Source organism: Arachis hypogaea, chromosome 15, assembly GCF_003086295.3.
Source record: "Arachis hypogaea cultivar Tifrunner chromosome 15, arahy.Tifrunner.gnm2.J5K5, whole genome shotgun sequence".
NCBI lineage: Eukaryota > Viridiplantae > Streptophyta > Magnoliopsida > Fabales > Fabaceae > Arachis > Arachis hypogaea.
Window position 1 is genome coordinate 89,946,979 of NC_092050.1, and position 10,234 is coordinate 89,957,212.

The window sequence follows — 10,234 nt, forward strand, 5'->3', positions numbered from 1 at the left end:
ATACAACCAACAAGTACAAGAAGAAATAGGTGTAGACAGTATTTGTGTCAGAATTATGTTAGTTGTGGGTGATGCAATATATCAAACAGTTAGTGGGTTAGCAAACAGAATTGAAAATAACAAAGAAAAACAAAAGAGTAGAGGGAAGGGAAGAAGTTTAACTAAAACAAAAAGTAAATCACTCAAACAGAAAATGAAATTCACAAAATAAAAATGCTCAATCTAGTGATCTTCCAATTAATCATTGTTGATGCACAATCAATCCCGGAACGGCGCCATAAACTTGATGCATGGAAAACTTGTCTCCAACAAATCTCCCTTCGGCAAGTGTACCGAATTGTCGTCAAGTAAAAACTCACAATAGAGTGAGGTCGAATCCCACAGGGATTGATTGATCAAGCAACTTTAATTAGAAGAATGTTCTAGTTGAGCGAATCCAGAATTTGGGTTGAGAGTTGCAGAAAATAAAATGGGGGAATGTAAATAACAGAAAAGTAAATGCTAGAATTAAAGGACTGGAAGTAAATGACTGAAAATAAATTGCAGAATTGTAAATGGGAATGGGGGATTTGCTCATAAAAGTAAATGGCAGAAATTAAAGAGAATGGGTAAGATTAGAGATGGGGAGTTCATTGGGCTTAGGAGATGTTGCAATTCTCCGGATCAAGTTCATTTTCATCTCTTCCTCAATCAATGCACTCATTGATCTCCTTGGCAATCTTAAGTGATTGAATTGCAATTTCTTGCAATTCAATCTCTCAAATCTTGATCAATAGCCAATTCCTTGGTTAATTGCTCATGAGAAGAGATGAAGTATGGTCACTGATTATACCACATGCATTTCCCAAACCAAGTATTGAGAGGGTTACAGTCACATACCCATCCAAACCCAATTTGGTCCAGCATGAGAAAGCATTTCTAGCTTGATCTCTTCATTCCTCTTCCAACGTTCAAAAGAGATCCAAGTTTGAATAGCTTCTCTTCCAAGATAACTACTCAATTGGATGAAGACCGAAAGCTTTCAAGTAAAATCAAGAGGAAAGATAGAAGAAGAACAATGAAAATTAGTATTGATCCATCAAATTACAACAGAGCTCCCTAACCCAATGAAAGGGGTTTAGTTGTTCATAGCTCTTGAAATGAAAACAAAGATGGAGAATACATTATAAACTAGAAATTGCAAAGAAAGTAAAATACAGAGAGTGGTTCTTCAGCCTCCAGAACTCTTTTCAATTCAAAGCTACTCCTATATATACTACTCTTCTCAGCTTCTAGTTGACTTCAAGTCTTGGGCCTTTGGATCTTGAGTTTGAAGCATTCCTTTCTTTATTTGGGCTTGGCTTTACTTGCAGAGAGAAAGTGCGGAGTGGGCAGAGACTTAAGCTCAGGGCGTAAGGGTGTTAATATTTAGTGAAAGTCCAAGTTCGGGAACGTTAGTGACACTTAACATTGTCACTAACGTTCCAATGCACCCCTTTGCCTCACGTAAAACCCACGTTAACTAGGTTAACGTGGCTTTTAACGTTGCCTTGTCAACCTTCGAGAACGTTAGTGACACTCAACATTGTCACTAACATTCCAGTGTGCCCCTTCTTGCTTCACTTAAAGCTCACGTTAACTAGGTTAACGTGGCTTCTAACGTGGCCTTTGCCATCCTTCGAGAATGTTAGTGACATTCAATATTGTCACTAACGTTCCAATTTGCCCCTAGGTCTCACGTTAGAGTCCACGTTAACTATGTTAACGTGGCTTCTAACGTGGCCATCTTTTAGCCATCCCAACGTTAGTGACAATGTTGAGTGTCACTAACGTTGGCTCATCCTTCATTTCTCATCGTTAGCTTCCACGTTAACCAAGTTAACGTGGAAGTTAACGTGACTCTTGGGGGTTGTGTGATTGCTTCAATGTTAGTGACAATATTGAGTGTCACTAACGTTGTCGATAACTCTTCATCTTCTACGTTAGTTCCCACGTTAACCAAGTTAACGTGGGAGTTAACGTGGTACTTAGCACCATAGGCCAACGTTAGTGACAATGTTGAGTGTCACTAACATTGGCTTCTCTCCCTCCCCTTAACGTTAGAGGCCATGTTAACTAGGTTAACGTGGCTTCTAACGTGGCCACTTATGAGTAATTGCCAACGTTAGTGACAATGTTGAGTGTCACTAACGTTGGCTCAACTTCTTTTCTCCACGTTAGAGTTCACGTTAATTTGGTTAACGTGACTCTCTAACGTGGGCATTGATGGCTTTTTAAGAGTGTTATTGGCAATCACTTTTCTCATTAATCTTTGCAAGTTACCTCCCCTTTTCTTGCTTCTTTTTGGTCCTGAAATCAAGCAACAAAGTGCATCAAAGCTCTAGTCCAAGTCATGAGTAATGCAACATAATACTTGTCACTAAACTTATGCAAAATCCTCATGAAATCATGTAAAATGCACAATGTATGCTTGAGTCAAGGCATAAGTGAATATTTACCCAAAACTAGCTTATTTCCTAAAGAAATGCATGAAACTAACCTAAAAACAGTAAAGAAAAGGTCAGTGAAACTGGCCAAGATGCCTTGGCATCACAACACCAAACTTAAAGCTTGCTTGTCCCTAAGCAAGTACTGGAACAAGAGAATGATGAATGGAATATCCAGAGGAATGAGTCATTCTTGTGGAAGTCATATTACTGATTTTATGGTGGTTTCATGCATAGCAACTTAGGTTCATTCCATTACTGGCTTTCAGACCTTTATCATGTCCCTAAACACTTACTTTGTTTATATCTCATGAGACTTTTATTCATTGATTCTTTTATTGTTATTACAAGGGTTGTTTGTGTTATTTAGGCTAAGTGCTCTGTAAGGGGGCAACTCTTTAAGATAAGCTTTCAGCCAACACTCCCGAACCAGTTGGTTCAAGGTGCTAGGTGTTGAGACACCCCCAAGGACTTACTCCCTCAAGCCTATCCCCCATACATACACACTACAGGCATTTAGTTTATTTATTTTCTTTTCTTGAGACCTTGGTGTCCAGCACCTCTTTGGGTTACTAAGTGTTCTGTAGTGAAGGTTACTCTTGATAGTGGAATTTCAGCTGATAATCCCGAGTTAGTTAACCCAAGTTACCAAGTGATAAGGCACCCCCAAGAGCTTATTCATCCAAGTAGATCCCTCACACAGGAGCACCACAGACACTTGCCTCAAGATTAAAACCATTGATGCCTAGCCTTATTGCTTACTCTTTTTATTTTGTTTTTCACTTCCATTGTTCTTTCCCTTTTCTTTTCTTAGGATCTTGTTATTATCTTAGTCTCATGAGTATATCCAAAGTCAAGTATTCAGGTCAGATGGTTGTCCTCCTAGCCTTGTGGTTGAACCAACTTAGCTAACTTATGACTACCCCAAAGATTCATGAATGCACTTCAACAATATGAACTCTACCCTGGTCTTTTGAAAACAACCATTCTCTTCTTCATTTGATTTAAAATGGACAAGCTTACAAGAAAGGGAAGTAATGATGTAGTGACATAAAGACCAGTGCACATAGACTCTCTTCAATACCAAAAACTAAAAATAACATGATTTGAAAAAGGTTTAAACATAACATGGAAGCAAGTTCTATTTCATACAAGATCTTCCTTATTAAAGACACAGAGAAAGATGGAACAAAGAAGGAACTCCACCACCTTTTACTGTTGTGGGTGTCCACGCTCTTTTCCTTGCTTGTCCTCCTTGTTTCCTATTGCATTTCCTCGCATCCGTGCCAATCTTGCTTGCTTCCAATCCTCAAGTGCCTTCCTCACTGACTCATGACTCTCTTCCACCCTTTGTCTTTCCTTTCGTGCTAATTCATCCTTCATTTCATCATACTTGGCTATTCCTGGATGCAATATTGGCAGCTGTCCCACTAAGTAGCCGAGCCTGGCTTGAGTATTTATCTGATGTCCTGTTTGACTCATGTAAACTCCTTCTGCAAATGCCCTTTGCTCGTCCAATAGTTCTGCATGTTCTATTTGTCTTCGATGCATCTCATGTATGTGTGCCCCTTGATGAGCTTGGATGTTGATTAGCCTCTGGATGGATTCTTGTTGCTCGTTTTGCCTTTGTTCCATCCTGTTGAATGCTTCTCCCCATTGTTGTCCTTGGCTTAGTTGCTGTTCCATCATTTGCCTTTGCCACTCATCTTGCTGCCCCATCATCTGTAGTTGAAGCTCTTTCTGTGCTCCTTGGCTTTCCAAATATTGTCTAGATAAGCCATCAATGGCTTTCTGTAATTGGTGCATGTCCAAGGTCTGTGGTGCTTGTCCCTCTAAGACTTGTCCTTCAACTACTTGAGGAGCTGTCCTCTTTCTTTACTTCCGTTGAGGCAGGGGGAGTGCTGCAGCATTCATCCTTCGGACCGTTATTGGAATGCCTTCCTTTATCCAAACGGGGTCCTCATCTTCATAAACCACCCTAGCTTTCTTGCATATTCGGTAAATAGTGCTGGGGTAACCTAATGTTCCTCTTGAGTCGCTTTTCTCTGCCATCTTTCTAATTCCTTGAGCTATGATCTCATGAACTTTGATTTCTCCTCCCTTAAGTATACAATGCAACATTGTTGCTCTCTCAAGATTCACCTCCGAATTGTTTGCAGCTGGGAGAATAGACCTCCTCACTAGCTCGAACCACCCCTTAGCTTCAGGAGTGAGATCTGTTCTCTTAATGAACTTTGGTTTATTTCCTGCACCCTTTTCCCAGTCAGCTCCTGGTACACAAAGGTCTAGTAAGAGCTGGTCATAATTGGGGTTGTTGTCCAATCTTGAGTGGTAACTTTCTTCTTCAAAAGGTATAGACCGTAGCTTCAATGCCCTCATTACACTCATGGGACCAAAATCCACCAATGTTCCTCTCACAAAGCTTGTATATGACTCATCTTTCTTATCATACCTGACTGCATTTGCATAAAATTCTCTTATGAGATTTGCATTCACCTTAATGACCGGGTCAGTGAGGAGCTCCCATCTTCTCCTTTCTACCTTCTCTGTGATTTCGGGGCATTCAGTCTTCTTAACTTGAAATCCCAGCTCATAAATGATTTCCTTATCAACCATCCACCCGTATTGCAATGCATGATGCAAGCTTCTAAATCTCTTCTCATCATATGGGTGTTCTTCCATGGGTTCCTTCCCCTCCCTTCTCTTAGAACTTGAAGATTCCATGAATGATGATTTAATATGTGAAGGTGGTAAGGTTGTGGATACTTTGGTTGTTTAGGGTTTTATGGCAATGAGGATAGTGAGGGGAGGAATGTTTATAATTGGATAGGGGGTGTATTGTACCGAAATGAAGAGTAGTGAAGGTGTGTGATGACAATGAAGGGTGGTATGGACAAGGGTTGTTTATATAGAGAAGTTGTGAGAGAATGGAGGGTGTAGATTGATGAAGTGGTCACTTGATGGACGGTTGGGGTCATGCATGGCTAGAAGACAAGGATCATCACTTTATGATGGGGATTGCTCGGTCTTCTAGGGGTCCCATTTTTTCAATGTTGCATGGTAACATTTTCCAACGTATTCCCTTTTTGGAACAAGTGTGTAACCCCTCTCCTTTAAGTGGTGAAATCTCCCTCATTTAATTGTCCAATCAATCCCTTTTCATGCTTCTTTTCCTTTCCTATAAAGATTTGAAATAAGGAAATTAATATATATAAAAGAAAAATTAAAACTCTACGGCTAGAATAAAATGAATGAAAGGATTTGATTATTTATCTATGAATTCCAACTAACTCACTAACTATTGGTGGTTCCTTATATGCATTTTGGTGGCACCATGGGGTGACACCAAACTTAGTTTGAAGCACTGTGATAAAAGTTTTGTGTTCAAAGCTCCCAAGACTAGCATGCATCTTGGTTTGCTTTGAAAACCAAACTTGTTCTTCACTATATACTGCATGATAAAGAATTCACCAAGTGTTTGTCAAGTTTGGGTTGAAATCATAAAGATTGACTTATTCATTATCATCTGAAAGCATATAAAACATGGGTTGCCTCCCATGAAGCGCTTCTTTAGCGTCACTAGCTTGACGTTTTTCTTTCATCATGGTGGTTGGTAGTGCTTAAAGTCCTCCCCTCTTGCTATGGATTTGTATCCATTGGTTGGATCAATGATCTCCATATGTTCCAAGGAAAGAACTCTGTTGATAGTGAAGGCCTTAGGTAACTGAGATGGTACAGTAGAGAGATTTGGAGGAATATATGGGAAGTAAGATGAGACAACTCTATCCCCTGGAGAGAAATTTTCCGTAGGGATCTTCTTGTTCCTCCATTTCCTTGGTACCTTCTTCTTTGTTTCTGTTGAGGTTTCCTTCCCCTTGGTGACCTCTTTTCTCCAAGGAGTTGTGATGCTGTCTTCACCTGCCTCTAGAGGTTTGGGTTCCTCCAATTTTTCTTTGAGCTGTGGCAGTTGCTGTTTTCCTTGTTTATCAGTTGAGGGGGTTTCAGAATGAACTAGCTGTGCTTCAGTGCTTGTCTCCTCCTTCAGTGTCTCCTTATCGTTTGTGCTTAGTTCCTTGTCCTCTTGATCTGTTTCTTGTGAGAAGTTGAAGACATTAAAGCTGAGTCGTTTATCATGAATTCTCAATATTAGCTCCCATTTCTCTACATCGATAAGTGCTCTGGCCGTAGCTAGGAATGGTCTTCCCAATATGATTGGGTGAGTATGACTCTCTTCCATGTCTAGAATGACAAAGTCTGTTGGGAGAAAGTACTTTCCAACCTTTAGCAGCACATTTTCCACCACTCCTATTGCTTGCTTTTGAGTTTTGTCAGCCAGTCTGATAATGACATCTGTGGGCATTATCTCATTAATCTGCAGTCTCTTCGCCAGGGATAAAGGTAGTAAGTTGATGCTGGCCCCTAAATCACATAGTGCTCCTTCGAAAATAGTCTCACCTATGGCACAAGGGATATGAAAGCTTCCTGGGTCTCTTCTTTTTGTAGGCAGCTCAGGCTGAATAAGTGCACTACATTCCTTGTTCATCACTATAGTCTACCTTCCCTTGAGTGAGCTTTTCCTCGGAAGAAGTTCCTTCATATACTTGATGAATGCAGGCATTTGTTGAATTGCCTTGATGAATGGTATGTTCACATGCAGAGATGCAAACAAGTCTAGGAACCTTGAGTATATTCTTTTTCCCACAGCACCATTGAGCAGTTGAGGGAATGGTGCATAGAGCTTCAGCAGCTCTTGTTGTGAGATTTCTGGTTCTTTGTGATCTCTATCCTCCTCCTTTGTTGAGTTGTCTTCAGGTTGTTTGCACATTTTGCCTTGCTTGTCTTCAATCTCTTGATCACTTGTAGTGACCATTTTGCAATCTTCCCATCTTACTTTCTTTGCTTCTCCCTTGGGGTTTTTCTCAGTGTCACTTGGGAAGCTATCAGTAGGTTTGGGAATCTTCTCAGCTAAATATCCCACCTGGAATTCCATCTTCCTAATGGTTTCTCCCTGGTTCTTAATATTGGCTCGCACCTCCTCTTTGAACACCTTATTTTCTTGAATCTCTTGGCATATTCCTTCAAGTAAGGCTTCAATCTTAGAGAGCCTGTCATCAATTGATGAGTTGTTCGGAGCAGATGTGCTGTTTTGGTTTTGATAAGTATGTGGAGAAGTGTTGTTGTGGGGGTGTTGAGATGTCCTCTGGGTGAATTGTTGGTGAGCTGCATTGTTGTTGGAGTTGTAACTTCTCTGGTCTTGGTTTTGATCTTGCTCACTTCCCCACCCAAAGTTCGGGTGATTTCTCCATCCAGGGTTGTAGGTCTTGAAGTATGGATCATAGTTTTTCCTTGGTGAATTCCCAATGTAGTTGGCTTGCTCCTGACTCCCTTCTGCTTCTTGGTTTACTCCTTCTTGTGTTGTTGATGATGTGGAGATTGCTGCTACTTGGTTCATCTCCATCTTCTTGGTGAGGTCAGTCAGCTGCTGGGTAATGAGCTTGTTTTGGGCCAACAGAGCATCCACATTGTTTAGCTCCATCACTCCTCTTGTGTTCCCTCTTTCGGAAGCATAGAAGTAGTCATTTTCTGCTACTGTTTCAATAACATCTATGGCTTCCTCAATGGTCTTCTTCTTGTTCAAGGACCCTCCAGATGAATGGTCTACTGCCTTCTTTGACTCATAAGAGAGCCCTTCATAGAAAATGTGCAGCTGGACCCATTCGTTGAACATGTCAAGTGGACACCTCCTTGTTAAGTCTTTGAACCTCTCCCATGCTTCATACAGAGTCTCACCATCCTGTTGCCTAAAGGTTTGAACCTCAGCTCTCAGCCTATTGATTCGTTGAGGAGGGTAGAATCTTGCTAAGAATTTGTTCACCACATCCTCCCAAGTTGTCAAGCTCTCCCTTGGGAAGGATTCCAGCCACTTGGCTGCCTTGTCTCTGAGTGAGAAGGGAAATAAGAGCAATCTATAGGCGTCAGGATGAACATCATTAGATTTCACTGTGTCACATATTCTCAGGAAGGTGGTCAAATGTTGGTTGGGATCTTCTTGAACACCTCCTCCAAACGAACAGTTGTTCTGAACAAGGGTGATGAGCTGTGGTTTAAGTTCAAAGTTGTTGGCATAGATTGTTGGCTTTTGGATGCTACTTCCACAATTGCCTGGGTTTGGATTAATGTAAGAGCCCAAAACTCTTCTATCCTCCCCAGCATGATTTGCTCCACCTCCTCTGCCATGGTTGTGAGTATCTTCTTCATGATGATTTTCCATGTTTTCTTCCATGTTTGGTTCAAAGTATTCCTCAAACTGTTCCTCCTCTTCTTCAGCACCAACTACTCGTTTTTCTTTTGCCTCCCTCCTTAGTCTAAAGAAGGTTCTCTCTGGTTCAGAATCAAAGGAAGTTGAAGCCCCGCTTCTTCTCCCTGTCATACAACCAACAAGTACAAGTAGAGAATATAGGTGCAGACAGTATTTGTGTCAGAATTGATGTTAGTTGTGGGTGATGCAATATATCAAACAGTTAGTGGGTTAGCAAACAGAATTGAAAATAACAAAGAAAAACAAAAGAGTAGATGGAAAAGGGAAGAAGTTTAACTAAAACAAAAAGTAAATCACTCAAAAAAAAATGAAATTCACAAAATAAAATGCTCAATCTAGTGATCTTCCAATCTAATCATTGTTGATGCACAATCAATCCCCGGAAACGGCGCCATAAACTTGATGCACGGAAAACTTGTCTCCCAACAAATCTCCCTTCGGCAAGTGTACCGAAGTTGTCGTCAAGTAAAAACTCACAATAGAGTGAGGTCGAATCCCACAGGGATTGATTGATCAAGCAACTTTAATTAGAAGAATGTTCTAGTTGAGCGAATCCAGAATTTGGGTTGAGAGTTGCAGAAAATAAAATGGCGGGAATGTAAATTACAGAAAAGTAAATGCTAGAATTAAAGGACTGGAAGTAAATGACTGAAAATAAATTGCAGAATTGTAAATGGGAATGGGGGATTTGCTCATAAAAGTAAATGGCAGAAATTAAAGAGAATGGGTAAGATTAGAGATGGGGAGTTCATTGGGCTTAGGAGATGTTGCAATTCTCCGGATCAAGTTCATTTTCATCTCTTCCTCAATCAATGCACTCATTGATCTCCTTGGCAATATTAAGTGATTGAATTGCAATTTCATGCAATTCAATCTCTCAAATCTTGATCAATAGCTAATTCCTTGGTCAATTGCTCATGAGAAGAGATGAAGTATGGTCACTGATTATACCACATGCATTTCCCAAACCAAGTATTGAGAGGGTTACAGTCACATACCCATCCAAACCCAATTTGGTCCAGTATGAGAAAGCATTTCTAGCTTGATCTCTTCATTCCTCTTCCAAGGTTCAAAAGAGATCCAAGTTTGAATAGCTTCTCTTCCAAGATAACTACTCAATTGGATGAAGACCGAAAGCTTTCAAGTAAAATCAAGAGGAAAGATAGAAGAAGAACAATGAAAATTAGTATTGATCCATCAAATTACAACAGAGCTCCCTAACCCAATGAAAGGGGTTTAGTTGTTCATAGCTCTTGAAGATGAAAACAAAGATGGAGAATACATTATAAAACTAGAAATTGCAAAGAAAGTAAAATACAGAGAGTGGTTCTTCAGCCTCCAGAACTCTTTTACAATTCAAAGCTACTCCTATATATACTACTCTTCTCAGCTTCTAGTTCACTCTTCAAGTCTTGGGCCTTTGGATCTTGAGTTTGAAGCAGTTCCTTTC

The 10,234-nt window shown here is 40.3% G+C and overlaps 1 non-coding gene across 1 annotated transcript; it reads left to right on the top strand.

The window, feature by feature from the left end:
- Window positions 1–8,191: 8,191 nt before the first annotated feature.
- Window positions 8,192–8,295, top strand: LOC112752899 (small nucleolar RNA R71). Its single transcript, XR_003177308.1, has one exon. It is a non-coding gene; the product is annotated as a small nucleolar RNA R71 (small nucleolar RNA).
- The last annotated feature ends 1,939 nt before the right edge of the window (window positions 8,296–10,234 follow it).